The sequence below is a fragment of the Apodemus sylvaticus genome, chromosome 2 (assembly GCF_947179515.1).
Source record: "Apodemus sylvaticus chromosome 2, mApoSyl1.1, whole genome shotgun sequence".
Taxonomy (NCBI): Eukaryota; Metazoa; Chordata; class Mammalia; order Rodentia; family Muridae; genus Apodemus; species Apodemus sylvaticus.
The window spans coordinates 155,808,812-155,824,828 of NC_067473.1; the positions used below are offsets into that span (position 1 = coordinate 155,808,812).

General features: G+C 40.7%; 1 pseudogene; it reads right to left on the reverse strand.

Moving 5' to 3' along the window:
• Positions 1-15,801, reverse strand: part of LOC127679168 (vomeronasal type-2 receptor 26-like) — a 47,475-nt pseudogene extending 31,674 nt beyond the window's left edge.
• Positions 15,802-16,017: the final 216 nt, after the last annotated feature.

Genomic DNA, 16,017 nt, shown 5'->3' on the forward strand with positions numbered 1-16,017 from the left:
CAGTAGCATAAAGAGATATTTAATATTTATTAAATGCAGAAAAGTAAATAATTTAAATAGATGACACATGAACAAATAATTTTATATTAATAAGCTCTGACAATGGGTTCACATGTCCCATGAAACTAAATTAATTTATAAAACAAGTTAAATTATGGTTTAACATTGAAAATAAATTGTTAAATTGACATATAATATATCTAAAAATCTGAATGAACTACTTTTAAACCTAAATTTAAAAAGCATATGTTTGCAGTATGACAAGGCAAGAGTTTGTGGTGGCAAGACCTGTTGTCCTGTAGACAGGACAAGCCCAGGGTTCTTTCTGGCCTCCAATCCAGGTGTTATTTTCAGGAAGATGCTGTTCATTAAGGGAGATTGGCTGACAAAGCAGAAGAGTTATAGTTTGTCACTCCCTATGCCTCAGAGGGCTATGGCAGGCTGCCCTCTCAGGAGAGAACTAATAATCTAACACTGAACTACTAGGAGCAGAGGCTGAGAATGGGGAGTAACAGCACCTCATAGAATCTGTAGGTACCTGAACAGGCCTGGATGGGGTTGCCTCAGGAGGAAGGGGTCAAAATGGAAGGTCACAGTGGCATTAGTTCAGTGTCTTGCTCTCTAGGAGCTGAACTTAACACCAGATGATAATTGTGGAGTCTGATAGGCCAAAGCCTGAGCCATGAAGATGCCATGAAAACTCCATTATTTTGCATGATATATATTTATTTATAATATTATTATAAATATATTTTATATATACATACACTATATTATATTATATTATATTATATTAATTATATTATATTATAAAACCATGAAGCTGAAAAGGTAGCTCAGTGGGATGGAAGTGCTTGCTCTCCAACCATAAGGGCCTGCATTAGAATCCTCAGCATCCTCCTAAAAAGTCAGACATGGCTGTGTGTGCCTGCACCCTAGCATAGCAGGGTAGAAACTGGTAAAAGCCTACAGCCTTCTGACTAGTCAGCTCAAAATCACAAACTTCCAGTTCTATAAAAGACCCTGATTCAAAGACAGTGTAAAAAGTGACGAAGGAAGAATGTCTGGCCTCCAATCCAGGTGTTATTTTCAGGAAGATGCTGTTCATTAAGGGAGATTGGCTGACAAAGCAGAATGAAAATCTGCTGAAATATCTCCACACACCATATGTGCTACACCTACCACACAAACACACACAAACATGAACATACACACAAGCATTCACACATGCATGCACACACATACACACATAGTTAAGAACAAATATACACTCATGCATAGACATATATACACACACATGCACAGAGAGAGAGAGACAGAGAGAGAAGGAAGAGGAGAGAGGAGAAAGAGAGAGACATAGAGAAAGAGACAGACAGACAGACAGACTTAGAGAAAATGATAACAAAATAGTAAATTATTAAGTACTCATACCTCATTAATAAACAGTAATGGTATTAATTAGCATTTATTACTATATTACTATGTTTCATATAAGAGTCAGGGTGCTTTGTGTACCTGTGGGATATTGTAGAGACTTAGAACTCTGGAGATCTGAGTTGATATTCCTGTTGAAATGCCTCCTATCTCTGCAACCAGCTTATCAGTCTTCTCAGGCCTGCAGCTGTAGTTCGGAATTGGGGGACTATCTCCTGAGAGCAAAGCCATAGAACTTTCCATGGCCTTTGTCTCAATAAAGTCAACATTAAAGAGAGAATCCCAGGGACATATTAAATAGAATATTTGGGTCCTTGGTGATTGTTTCCATATCAAAAACCATTGCCAACATGTGCTGGTAATTTTTGGTGAGATTCCCTAGGAGGAAAAATTGGAAAGATCACTTTTTGTGTCCCTTTTTCATATTAATTTTTAATTAAAATATAATTACATCCTTTACATCACTCTCTTTTCTCTATGTAGCTCCTCCCATGCTACCTCTCCAATTATGGATTTTTATTTATAACAGCATAAGTCATATAACAATTATACATTGTATTTCAAGAAACAAGCAGGATATTGTATATTAAAAGTGTGGAGAAAGTTGTCTTAAAAAAGAGGATTCAGAGTACAATTGTTATCAAATTCACAATTTTTGGTTTTGAATTTTTTTTGAGATAGTGTCTTGCTTCTTCACCCCAGGTTGAATTTAAACTCCCTATGTACAGTAGACACCTTATGTACACTAAGACTCACAGAGATCCACCTGCCTCTGCTTCTCAAGTTCTGGGATTAAAGGTTTGTACTACCACATACTATCAAATGTACAATTTTCAATTTTTACTGTTCAATTTCTGTCTGAGAAATTTAAATGGAAGATTGAAGTACCTAGTGTAGGTACTGAGACCTGCAAGGCCTGTGTTGTCACACAATTAAGACAATATATAGGTCTGTTGCCAAGGCAACAGCCGCCGTATACCCAGAGTTCAATGGCCCACCTTTACCTGTAATTATGTCATCACCCGTGTATATAAACGGGCAGTGTTTCTCCCCCCCTTTTCTCTCTTCCTCTTCTTCCTCCCTGCCTACTACCCCTTTCCCATCTTAAATAAGTCCCACGTGGAACTGTTTGGCCTAGTGTATCTCATTGCGGCCCACGTCTCCACAGCATCCCCGCGCCCGTGCAGCCAGTGTGCATGGCGGGCAGACAGATAACCTGTGCTGGAGGAGTAGGCAGACGGACCTTTAGTGCAGAAAACCAACACCTAAGACATAGCAAACATTAAAACTTAGTATTTCATGTGGTCTTCAAAAATAGAATAAACCTCAGGAAAATACACTGATCTTAATCACCCTAAGCAATTAAAAAAAATAGTGCCAAGTAAATTTAGACAGTGAAAGTAAAATGTTTTCTGTGGCGAGCCCCTGACCAGCAGGGGAAGAAGACCACCCACACGGATTCTTCTCTGATCACACTTTTTATTGGAGCATGCCGTTGATGAAGAGCTGGAAGCAAAGGGCGAGGGAGGAGGCAAGGGAGCGGCTTATATTGTCAGGGCAGGATGTTTCTACTATGGATAAGCTAGTCAAGCTGGGATAGGTTGATTGCTGTTGCTGGGCAGACTCATGCTGGGACATGGTCCAAAATGAGCTGTTTACCACACTCCTCGGCGCCATCTTGTAATGGCGAATGGTGTGGCCCCCACACTTCCCCCTTTTCTTTTGTTTGAACAAGGTACTAGGTCAGAAGGCCAGAACAAAAAATTCTCCCGCCTTGGACGTGGCATACCCTGGTTGGCTGTGACTCATCATCTCATAGGCAGAGACTCAGTGGTGGGCATTCATGTGCACTCGGCCTGTATTTGGCTCAACAAAAACAGGAAGTAGGTGCCATATGAGGGCTTACAGGTAACCTGGTTAGAAGGTGGAGACAGAGATCGTCCCTCCCTGTTGGTAATTAAATCATGTTAGACCATGTACGGGGATATCCCCTAGACTCCTTGCCACATCCGGGGTATCCTCGACCTGTCCTCTGCCATTTTCTTGGGAGAGGGGAGACTTGGGCAGGTAACCCCTATGCTGGACGATATGCCTCCTGGAGGTAATTTAACCTCCATGCGATACCTCCTTCAACAACCCTCCCAGGCGCTAGTCCAAACACTCTGCCATGTACAATGAGCTAAACTCCAGGCGTGCAAGAGCTGTTTGGACCGGCTTTCTATTGCCTCAGGATAGGCAGCCATACTTCTGCGGAGGTTCCATTCTCCAGAGCCGCAAGTGCCTGCGCAATGACCACTTTGTCTCATTTGCTTTGGGTTCTGAGCTTACAGACCAACTATAGCAGTAATACCAGCCCGCGGCAGACAGTAAAAACAAAGTGTTCCTGCCAAAGGAACTCGAGTCTGGTTAAAAACTTGCATTTTCAGATCGATCTGGTCTTTAGATTTACAGGGTACCCCGTAATGGCAACGGGTGGAGTAGAATTGAGGAAAAACATTAGACTCATTATGCACGGCACCGGTATTGGCCAGGTGCGAGAAAAGACCAAAAATAATTTTCCCTGGCATGTATCAGGTGAATCAGCCACCACAACATCGTTATTCTCTTCCACATTTTCGTTGTTGGGATTCGCATCCTCCTCTCTTGGGCTTTCAACTCGGCGAGTCAGCCTCTCTGGAACCCAGATCGGGTCAGCTCGGTCCTGTGGAAAGACACAAACAGCTCCCCTGGATCTCTGAATCACAGGATCCGGTCCGTACCAGTTATTGTCCAGCACATCCTTCCACATGACGTGCACGCGAGGAGATAGAACTGAATTTACATGCCTGTCGGCGGCAGTTGTATTGGACTCATTAAGATTTAAGAATTAAGTATAAAGAGTGCTAGAGATGTTCTTTCTCGTGGGGTAGCATGTTCAGCTATTCCCCCTTTTTGTTTAATTATGTAAGATTTAAGAGTATGGTGGGCGCGTTTCACAATACCTTGCCCTTGGGGATTATATGGGAGGCCAGTTAAATGAATCACATCCATTTGACTGCAAAACTGTCGAAATTTTTGAGAAGTATATGCTGGTCCATTGTCGGTCTTAAGGAGTCTGGGTTTGCCCCAAGCACCCCATGCTTCGAGGCAATGTTGAATTACATGTGAGGCCTTTTCTCCTGTTAGAGGTGTAGCATACATAATGCCAGAGTATGTATCAATAGAAACATGTAAATATTGAAGTATTCCAAAGGAAGGGATGTGAGTGACATCCATCTGCCATACTTGTAGTGGTCGAATTCCCCGTGGGTTAATTCCCATGTGAGGCACAGGCAAAAATTGACGACAATTTTGACATTGGGTAACTATTTCTCTAGCTTCTTTTCTAATCAATAAAAAACGGTGACGTAAGGTTTCAGCCGTCACATGAAAGCACTTATGAAATTCTTTTGCAGCTTCTGTCTAGGAAAACAGTGCAACAGCCACGATCTTGGTGGCTTTATCCGCCAAATCATTTCCTAGCGACATAGGACCAGTGAGGCCCGAGTGTGCTCTGACATGAGTAATATAAACAGGGAATCTTCTATTCACTAATACAAATTGTATTTGTTAAAAAATATTAGCAACTTCGCTGGAGGACTTTATTACCCCAGCTGTCTCAAGAAGGTTAACTGCATTAACTACATAAGAAGAGTCAGACACAATATTAAGCGGTCCTGGGAAGGTCTCAAGAACCTCTAGTACTACTAAACATTCCACAATTTGAGGTGAGGTTTCATTATATTGTTTAGATACTACCTTGCAATTAACTATATAAGCACCTATACCAATTTTTGATCCATCAGTATATACCACGATTCCATCTGGGAGTGAATTTCTGGCTGTCACTTGTGGAAATACTACACCCTGACTCAGGGCAAATAGCAAAATTGGATGCTTTGGATAATGATTGTCAATCTGTCCAGCAAAGGAGGTAACTAAAATCGCCCAATCATCGGATGTAGCTGCCAAAATTTTGAACTTGTGCTGCAGTATACGGCACAATCAAAGAATTAGGATCTTGTGTACCTAACAGCATTCACCACATAAGAAGAATCTGAAAGTAAATTAAATTGAAAGGAGCATTATTTGAAAACTTTTACCATAATTTGTAATTTAACCACCTGTGAGGAGCCAGGCTGATATTGGCACAAAACGGGCTCATTGTGCTCGATCATATAAGCTCCACAACCTGTTTTTGATCCATCTGTAAATATATTGGGGGCACCTGGCAAGGGTGCTTGTGCAGTTACTTTTGGAAACACCACAGGATGTTCCTTAAAAAATGAAATCAAAGGATGTCTGGGATAATGATTATTATTAATCCATCAAAACAGCAATGCAATATGACCCAATCATTAATTGTTCTGCACAAAATCTGCACCTGAGAGGCAGTATAGGGAATAATCAGTGATGTAAGATTCTTCTCAAAAAAACTGTAGGCATTGTTGTATCTCTAGAAGGGCCAATTTAGCAATTGCAGTAGAGTAATGATCAATAGATTTTGCTGGTGAGGCTTTAGGATGTACCCACAACAAGGGACCTTCTTGACATAGCAGCCTGTAGGCTGCAAAAAGGTAGACAAAATGCATAAAGCAATTTTCTCTTTTTCTTTGTAGCGAAACAACACTGTGTCTTGTAAGCCTTGTTTTACTCTGTTGAGGGCTACTCTAGACTCTTGTGTTAATATTTGGTGTGAATCCAAGACCGAATTTTAATGCCTTTATAATTTCTATATAGCCTTATTAATGTTTTATAGATCTAAGTTTGAAACTTTATTTTGAACCATATCTGTGTGAATCTGTTAAAAATATTCTTTTGGCCAAAACTCTCTATGTGAAGCCTGTAAGATAAGGCCAGACCTACACCCATCAATCTTGCAAGGAATAGCCTGTAACCAGACCCCATTGTATGAAGGTCAAATAACAAAAGGAACTTGTAATATTAAAGCATAACTACAATTTTTGAAAGCAAAACCCAGTTTTAAACAATCTTTTCTCTTTAAAATAATAGCAAACACATTATTTTCATATTGCAAAGTTTGTCCATCAGTTTGTGTATTTGATTGTATGACAGTGTAACTTATTGAAGAGACATTATTTTAAATCTTATTTTTTATAAGTCTGAGTTCTAGGATAAGAATCATATAAAACATTATATCAATTTAGAAATATCTTAGAAACCTGTATTTCTTGGCTTCTGTCATGCCACATGTTGCTTAAGATAGCTTTAACCCTAAATTATCAGTTTTAAACTTACCTTTTGTTACCATTATATTTTCTTTTAAATCATGTCCAATAACTTATGAGTCAATACTCTATAATCACGGCATGTAAAACATTTGTACCTTTAAGACCAATTAGGAATTAGGAATAAGGATGAAGCAATTACACAAATCTCATTAATTTAAACCATATATATATATATTTTTTTTTCCTAGCTGTAATTTCAGGGGAATAAAACACCTTGAACCCAACTATCACCATGGTAGAAATGTTTTCAGGAGAATTAACCATTAAGTTTGAGACTGCTGGCCTCTTAAAAAGTAGCTTTTTTCTCCAGCTGTGTTTAACTCATAGTTAAGAATGTGAAGCTCCTTTAATCATCTTCTTCTGTGTAAATTGCAGACTGGCAGGACTGCCAGTAAATAACGCCCCCTTTTCATCATTTTATGTTTTCTTTTTAACACATAACATAAACACAACAATCATTCAGCCACTCAAACAATAGACAACATAAATTGACACACATATAGACAAGTTTGGTGCACCAAAGATAGGCAACAGACAGAAATGGAACTTAATGTCCCCAAAAGATCCAAATACTTTAACCAGAACTAAGAATATCTCCATTAGGATTCAGAGAGAAAATAGGACATCTCCCATTTTCTTCTGTTTCCTGGAGAGTTTTAAAATTAGCTTTATCCATTATTATTATTATTAATTATTATTATTATTATTATTATTATTATACTTTTTAATACCATGTCTTGTACATGGAAAACCTGCTTTTCAGAAACCTGCTTTTTCTCTTGTTTAAGAGTTAACTTCTTATCTTCTTTTTCTTCTGGGAGTTCTGCCAGAGAAGGGAAGAAAACACAGTGACCTTGTAGAGAAAGGTAGGAGGGGAGGAGAGCCCAGGATTTTCTTTGTCCGGCCGTTTTTAACTGTCTCTGACTTTTAAAGTATAACTTTTTCTTCTAGAGAATTTAGCTCGAGTAGGCTGCATAAATTCCTCAGGTGTGATCTAGCTCTCCGTGGAGCTCCTTTGAGAGGGCTATACTTAAAGCAAGCTCTTGCTCTCCCAATTAACCGCGCAGGCTAGCAAAAAGCTGCTTTAAAAGTAGGGTTGTGATCTTTCTTGTAGTTCTCACTTAACTGTGAAGTTTGCTTTTTAGTTTATTACTATGTAAACCCCCTTTCCTTTTGCGAACTTCCCCACCCCTGGTCTGCCTTAATTTGCAGGGCGAGGCTAACTAGCCACACTCTCCTTAGTATAAGGCAGGGACAGTGGCTATCCTCCCAGGCCCATATCATTTTTCCTATTTAGCTGCTTCCTCTTTTAACTCTTCCTCCTCCCAACTCTGACAACTCCTGCTCAGAGTCACTGCTAGCCAGATCTAAGGTTATTTATTTTCTTTAAACATATACAAAGTATTCTCTCCGGGTGACTTGTACTTCATCCCCCGGGGCACAACTGCTTTTAATGGATATAAAGTATCCTCTCCGGGTGACTTGTACTTCGTCTCCCGGGGCACAACTGCTTTTTCTTTTGTCAACATATTTTCCTCTTTTTGTATCTCTTTTACTTTTACTTTAACAACTTTTTTCTTTTTGCGCGCTTCCCTTTTTGTGTTTTTCTAAATTAGCAAACTTTTCCAGTACTGGATACAGGGGTTCCTTTTTACCTTCCCCTGGTTTTATTTTCTTTTTCTTTTCCTTTTTTTCCTTTTTACACTTTGCAGGCCTGTCTTCCTCCCCCTCCTTTGACTCGGCTTCCGATAGACTATCCTGGTGTGTAGCCAAAACTTTACGTCCCTGCTTAATCAGTTCCATATTCTTACTGTCCTTGAGGCACGAATGGACCAGCTTCCATAAAGGAATTGATCCTCGGCCAATTCTATCCTCCTGTTTTGCTCTTTCAAGGTCTTTTCCTAGCTTTTCCCAGCAGCCGAGGTTAAGATCACCCGAAACGGCGAACCAAGGCGCTGCCTTATCAATATCCTTCACAATGGTTTCTACTGTGCGCGATGATACCTTCAGTCCTCGCTGCTTTAACAGACCCTGCCACCAGGTTTATGACAGCGAAGCCAAAAACAGCACAGAAGAGTTACCATGACTAAGCAGGGAAAAATCCCGGCAAACACCAAAGGGTCAACAGGATAACCGAACCACATACCTGGGGAGCCGCTCCGTGTGTAGAGTTCTGAATCCACCCCTTACCTGTGTCCGCTGGGTGCGAGAATATCCCGGGTTTCGGCACCAGCTGTGGCGAGCCCCTGACCAGCAGGGGAAGAAGACCACCGACACGGATTCTTCTCTGATCACACTTTTTATTGGAGCATGCCATTGATGAAGAGCTGGAAGCAAAGGGCAAGGGAGGAGGCAAGGGAGCGGCTTATATTGGCAGGGCAGGATGTTTCTACTATGGATAAGCTAGTCAAGCTGGGATAGGTTGATTGCTGTTGCTGGGCAGACTCATGCTGGGACATGGTCCAAAATGAGCTGTTTACCACACTCCTCGGCGCCATCTTGTAATGGCGAATGGTGTGGCCCCCACAGTTTTCATTTCAATACACTAAATGACTGCAAAGAAAAATTATTTTCAACTGCAAGGTGTTTTCAGTACCTTCTCACATATTTAAGAGAATCCATCATGAGGAAGAGAGAGACACTAAGATCCAATCATGGCTGCATAGCTAATTGGCATTTATTGGCTACTGGCGAAGGGGGAGTCAGTTTCCTAAGTAGGTTTGCCCTAGTAGCTTGCCTAGACTCTAGATGATGTCCTATACTCCTATTATACTGGCATGTCTAAACAAACTTAATAGATTAAAAATTGGGAAGAGGGGAAGGGAGAGAAAGTCAGAGAGACAGAGAGACCCCATGAAGTTGAAGGCAGGAGACATTGGAAGGGTGTAGTGAGCCACCCTGTTCTTCTCTGTTACAAGATGGCGCTGGCCACATGCAGCTCTCTGGTGGTAAATCACTTGAGTACATGCGCAGTGTGCTGTATTCCTTATCTCACTTACATGCTAATGAAGTACTCACTTAGTTCACCTATGAGGAAAAGGCTATCTCCCTGGGCAGACGAGGCTATCTAGGCTTTATAAGGCCAGGCTGACAGAGAGCCCAGGGCCGCCAAAAGAAGAAATAAGCTTAATTCAAGGTGTCCCGAATAAACCATAGAAGGAAGAAACTCCCTGGTGTTGTGTCCTCTTTGCTGGCGAGGGTGGACACGGCAGTTTTGGTGGCCTGTCCAGAGTATTCAAACCTTTTATGGTCGGGGGTAGCAGCGCACTGGTAAGTACCCAGTAGTTGGGGTAAATTAAATTAAAATTCCCAGTATATTGGGAGGAAATCAAGTTCCTGGCTGTTGGGACGAGCCGTAAGTTATAAAAGAAAGATTAATTGGTAAAAGAGGCCACGGGGTCTCCATCCTGAAGCACAGGCAAAGGAAACTGTGGCTAGTTAGCTCCACCCTGCAGATTAAGGCAAAGCAGGGGGGAAAAAGGTCTCAGTGGAACAAAAGGAAAGAGGATTTACATAGTAATGAACTAAACTTAACTCTGCAATTAAGAACAGTGGGAATTACAAAAAGTTCACGACCCTGCATAAAAAGCAGCGAGCTTGGGGGAGCAGTTTAGATTCTGCCATTTATTACGCAATAGCAGTCATAGAGAAAACTTGTTAGGATAAAGACTTCTGCACCCAATTTGTCTGGCTCTGCACTGCGTTATCTTCGAGACAGAAGATTCCCACAGCGAAGAAGAAATTTAGGCTCTCGTGAGCAAGTTAGAGGCGGCAGTACTAAAAAAAAAAAAAAAGAGAGATTCAAAGACAAAAGGCAGATTCCCGCCAAGGCAGCAGAGTGCCACTCCCCCTATGCCAGCCCCACCTCCTTACCAGGAAGGCATTTCTTAAGCGCACCCTTTTCCCCTCCCCCTCCCGCACTTTGTGGGCGTTCCTTTTGTCCAGAAGCCTGGGGGTGGGTCTGCACAGCCCCTCTCTCCAGGTGAAACCATTCCAGCGCTCCCACAGGGAGCAAGAGCTTGCTTTAATAGCCCTCTTAAAGGAGCTACGAGATTTAAAAGAAAATTTTAAAAAACCACTTTGAATCTTCCACGGAAGGCTGGATCACACCTGAGGAATTTATGCAGCCTACAGGAGCTAAATTCTCTAGAGGAAAATTTATTCTTTATAAGTCAGAGACAGTTAAAATGGCCGGACAAAGAAATTCCTGGGCTCTCCTCCCCTTCTACCTCTCTCCACATGGTCATGGCCAGGATACAGTGTCTCACATGTTTTAAACCTCTTTCTCTTTTTATAAACTTAATATGGGTTAAAAAAGCAAGACACTATAGAATAACTATCAGTGGTTGCCACTATCTCTTTCCTTCCTTCTCTGGCAGAACTCCCAGAAGAAAAAGAAGACAAGGAGTTAACTCTTAAACAAGAGAAAAAACAGGTTTCAGAAAAGCAGTTTTTCCATGTACAGGACATAGTACCAAATAGTATAATACTAATGATAATAATAATGATAACAACAACAACAACAATAACAACAACAACAATAATAATAATAATGGTTAGAAGATAATTTCAAAACTCTCCAAGAAACAGAAGAAAATGGGAGATGTCATATTTTTTCTCTGAATCCTAATGGAGATATTCTTAGTTCTGGCTAAGGTATTTGGATCTTTTTGGGACATCAAGTTCCATTTCTGTCTGTTGCCTATCTTTGGTGCACTAAACTTGTCTATATGTGTGTCAATTCATGTTGTCTATTGTTTGAGTGGCTGAATGATTGTTGTGTTTATGTTATGTGTTGAAAAGAAAAAATAAAATGGTAAAAAAAAGGGCGTTATCTACTGGCAGTCCTGCCAGTCTGCAACTTACACAGAAGAAGATGATTAAAGGTGCTTCACATTCTTAACTATGAGTTAAACATAGCTGGAGAAAAAAGCTACTTTTAAGAGGCCAACAGCCTCAAACTTAATGGTTAGTTATCCTGGAAAAATTTCTACCATGGTGATGGTTGGGTTCAAGGTGTTTTATTCCCCTAAAATTACAGCTAGAAAAATATATATGTATTTTGTTTAAATTAATGAGATTTGTGTAATTGCTTCATCTTTATTTCTAATTGGTCTTAAACGTATAAATGTTTTACATGCCTTGACTATAGAGTATTGACTCATAAGTTATTGGACATGATTTAAAAAATATAATGATGGTAACAAAAGGTAAGTTTAAAACTGACAATTTAGTGTTAAAGCTATCTTAAGCAACACGTGGCATGACAGAAGCCAAGAAAAACGAGTCTCTAAGGTATTTCTAAATTGACATAGCATTTTATGTGATTCTTATCCTAGAACTCAGACTTATAAAAAATAAGACTTAAAGTAATGTCTCTTCAATAAGTTACACTGTCATACAATCAAACACACAAGCTGATAGACAAACTTTACAATATGAAAATAATATGTTAGTTATTATTTTAAGGAGAAAAGATTGTTTAAAACTGGGTTTTGCCTTAAAAAATTGTAGTTATGCTTTGATATTACAGGTTCTTTTGTTATTTGATCTTCATACAGTGGGGTCTAGTTACAGGCTACTCCTTGCAAGATTGATGGATGTAGGTCTGTCCTTATCTTACAGGCTTCACCTAGAGAGTTCTGGCCAAAAGAACATTTTTAACAGATTCATACAGATGTGGTTCAAAATAAAGTTCAAACTTAGATCTATAAAACATTAAGTTGGAGTGCCAACAATGTATAGTTTTTCACCATCCCATGGGTCTAGGATTTAATCCAAAGGGCCTATTGCCCCTAAAATTATGGCAGATGGATGTGACTCATATATCTGAGTTTGGAACCTTAAAGTATGTTCATGTCTCTGTGGATACATGCTCTGGCATTATTCATGCTACTGCCATGAGTGGAGAGAAGGCTCACAATGTGATTGGACATTGCCTTGAAGCATGGGCTGCCTGGAGACAGCCTTGTCAGTTCAGAACAGATAATGGTCCAGCTTATACTGCTCAGTCGTTCCAGTCTTTCTGCAAACAAATGAATGCACAGTTAAATCATGGCCTTCCCTATAATCCCCAAGGTCAGGGCATTGTAGAGCATGCCCACCGCACCTTGAAGGAGTGTTTAATAAAATGAAAAGGAGGAATAGGGAATGGAAGAACTCCAAAGGAACGACTCTCATTAGCTCTCTTCACTTTAAATTTTTTTAAATCTGTACTCACAAAATCAGTATGCAGCATTCGCTTCACTGCCCTCAATCGACTGAAATGGTAAAATGGAAAGATATATTGTCCAATCTATGGGTTGGCCCAGATCCCGTCATAACGAGACCTAGGGGAGCTGTTTGTGTTTTCCCACAGGACCGGAATGATCCCATTTGTGTGCCAGAATGACTGACATGTAAAGCGATACTTCAAAAGAGCAGAGAAGATGCTGAGATTCCAGTGCTCAGGGATGCTGATCCTGATACTTTGTCTCCCCCTGGTGTTGACAGGGAAGCTCACACTTTGGGCCATAGCAAAAGCCTGGCCCATACCAATCCCTGTTCATTATAAGTCCACCCTGCTGCCTACATTGTTTTCCACTTCTTGTGACAGGAGAACCTGCGTCTGAGTGTGAGCTGACAGGAGAACCTGCGTCTTTGTACACAGCCTCAAATTATTCGCTCTTAGGAACCGTATGTTTTACGGTTAAAAATAGCTTTTTGCCATGCATATGGATGGGCAATGGCACCTTGGGCCATTGGATAGATCCTCTTAAGGATGATCAAGCATCCCCAGGCATCTTGGCAGAGGCACTCTCAGAAATTAGTCAAGGAGCTACTAAAGGAGATGGAGGTAGAAGCAGTTCCTCTAATATTAACGTAACTACCCTTTTATTTCTACATAATAGCCTTAGACCAGGAGAACCGGGAATTGTTTACACTCAGCAGATCTTCCCTCAAAAGAAACTACTGCCTAATTGCATGTCTTTTGTGAATTTTCCTCCACAGACGACACAATGCCAATCACCTTTCTCTAGAGATAGGTCAATTATCCCAGGATTTAGTTTCTCTCCACCTGTAGGACACTATAGGTTTACTTGGAATCATACGGGAGTGTAGAATACATGGCCATGGTATGATTGGATCTTGGCAAATAATCAAAATGCTTTTACCTCACTAACTCCTCTTGCTCGCATTAAGGGAGAAGAATTTTTCCTTTATAATATATCTGCTGTTAGGAATGTTAAAAGAAGGGCAGTCAGACTTCTTAATATAACCATAAACTCACTTTTGCAAAACGTGAGTTATTCCCCTGCCCCGGTTTGCCTCAAACCACCCTTTTTCTTCCTTGTTAGTACCGATGTGTCTAGTGATCGCCTAAATTGTAACAGTACCCATACACAATGCTATCTATTCGAATGTTGGGATGGCAGCAACGATACTGCCTTGGTAGTTCACCTACCCATGTTTGTGCCCATTCCAGTTATAGAAGACCCAGACACTTTTTCTGTAGGAAAATTGTTCCATATCAAGAGAGATTTTGGTATTACTGCTGCCATTATTACAGCCATTACTATATCTGTAGCAGCTGCTGCTACTGCTGCAGTTGCCATGGTGTCTCAAGTGCAGACTGCAGAGGTAGTGAATAGTATATTTGAGTAGTCTGCACAAGCCTTACAGACCCAAAATCAATATAATTCCCATTTAGAAAGCTGGAATACGACTTTTGAATCAGAGAGTAGATATTCTACAAGAAGAAATTGATGCACTTGTAACAATTGTGCAGGTATCTTGCGTTAAACATACCCCAGGATTGTTTATTATTCCCCTTCAGGTAAATATGACAGCTCTAAAAGAAAGTCAGTACAATATAAGTGAATTTCTTAAAGGAAATTGGTCTCTTGAGGGAGAATTATTAACCAAACAGCTGGTATTTCAGATATCTTCGCTTAATGCCACAAGACTGAAGCCAATCACCATGGAGGACCTGACCTCGTGGATCTCCAGTGCCTTTTCTTGGATCAAAGAGTGGGCTGGGTTGTTAGCTATAGCCACCCTTATGTGCTTAGCAGCCTTCGTCTGCCTTTGGTGCTTCTGCCATATTAGACTAGATCATACAGCTCATAGAGCCGTAGTTTATCAGGCTCCTGCAGCTATGGACACTCAGGAAGACGTCTCTGTGTGGCTGGCCTCTCTAAAATCTTAGAAGCCTTCGCTCCAGGGTACACTGTGCATATAGTACTGTACATAGTATACTGTCTGGAATCCAATGATACCCAAATACGGGCAACTTCTCGGTGCTTGGATCAACCTATGACATGGGGCCCGGTGGGCGATAGGGTAACCCTCTGATGGGTAAGACCAAGTCGGGGCAGAGATGACCTAAGTCAGGGGTCATTGGTCAGCAGGATGCCAGTGACCCGATTAGCCCTGACCTGGGACAGCTTCTATTAAAACAAAAAAGTGTGATATGTAGTGAGCCACCCTTTGTTCTTCTCTGTTACAAGATGGTGTTGGCCACATGCAGCTCCCTGGTGGTAAATCACTTGAGCACTTGTGCAGTGTGCTGTATTCCTTATCTCACTTACATGCTAATGAAGAACTCACTTAGTTCACCTATGAGGATATGGCTGGTTATCTCCCTGGGCAGACGAAGCTATCTAGGTTTTATAAGGTCAGGCTGTCAGAGAGCCCGGGGCCGCCAAAAGAAGAAATAAGCTTAATTCAAGGTGTCCTGAATAAACCATAGAAGGAAGAAACTCCCTGGTGTTGCGTCCTCTTTGCTGGCGAGGGTGGACGCTACAGAAGGGAATCAGTGGAGTAGGGTGATATCAACATATATTGTTTACATGTATGAAATCCTGAAACAATTTTTTAAAAGAGAGAAGCCAATCATTTACACATAAACAATATCTGGTATATGTGTTGTATCATTGAAGCCAAACAAACTTCTACTCTGTCCATCAGTCACTCTAAGGGAAAAGAGTCCTCCAATAACGAAATCCCCATCTTGATAGTAGCCAGGAGAAGCAGGTATACTTAAGGAGAAACAAGAAATTTGTTCATGAAATACAATGAGAACAATCAGGAGAGAGAAAACAATGAGTAGTTTCATACTAGCATTGATAAGTAATTGATAAAATCCAGATATCTGTTTAGTTGAGAATCTTGGACTAATCAACCAGATAGCACATCAACAAACTTGTAAAATGTATGTCTGGTTGGTCTGTGTGGATCAAGGTTATAAAGCATTTTGTTTGTCCTGATTCAGGCCCACCAGTGTCCAAACACTCCCTCAGTATACTCCTGTCAATATAATCTACTTAGCTCC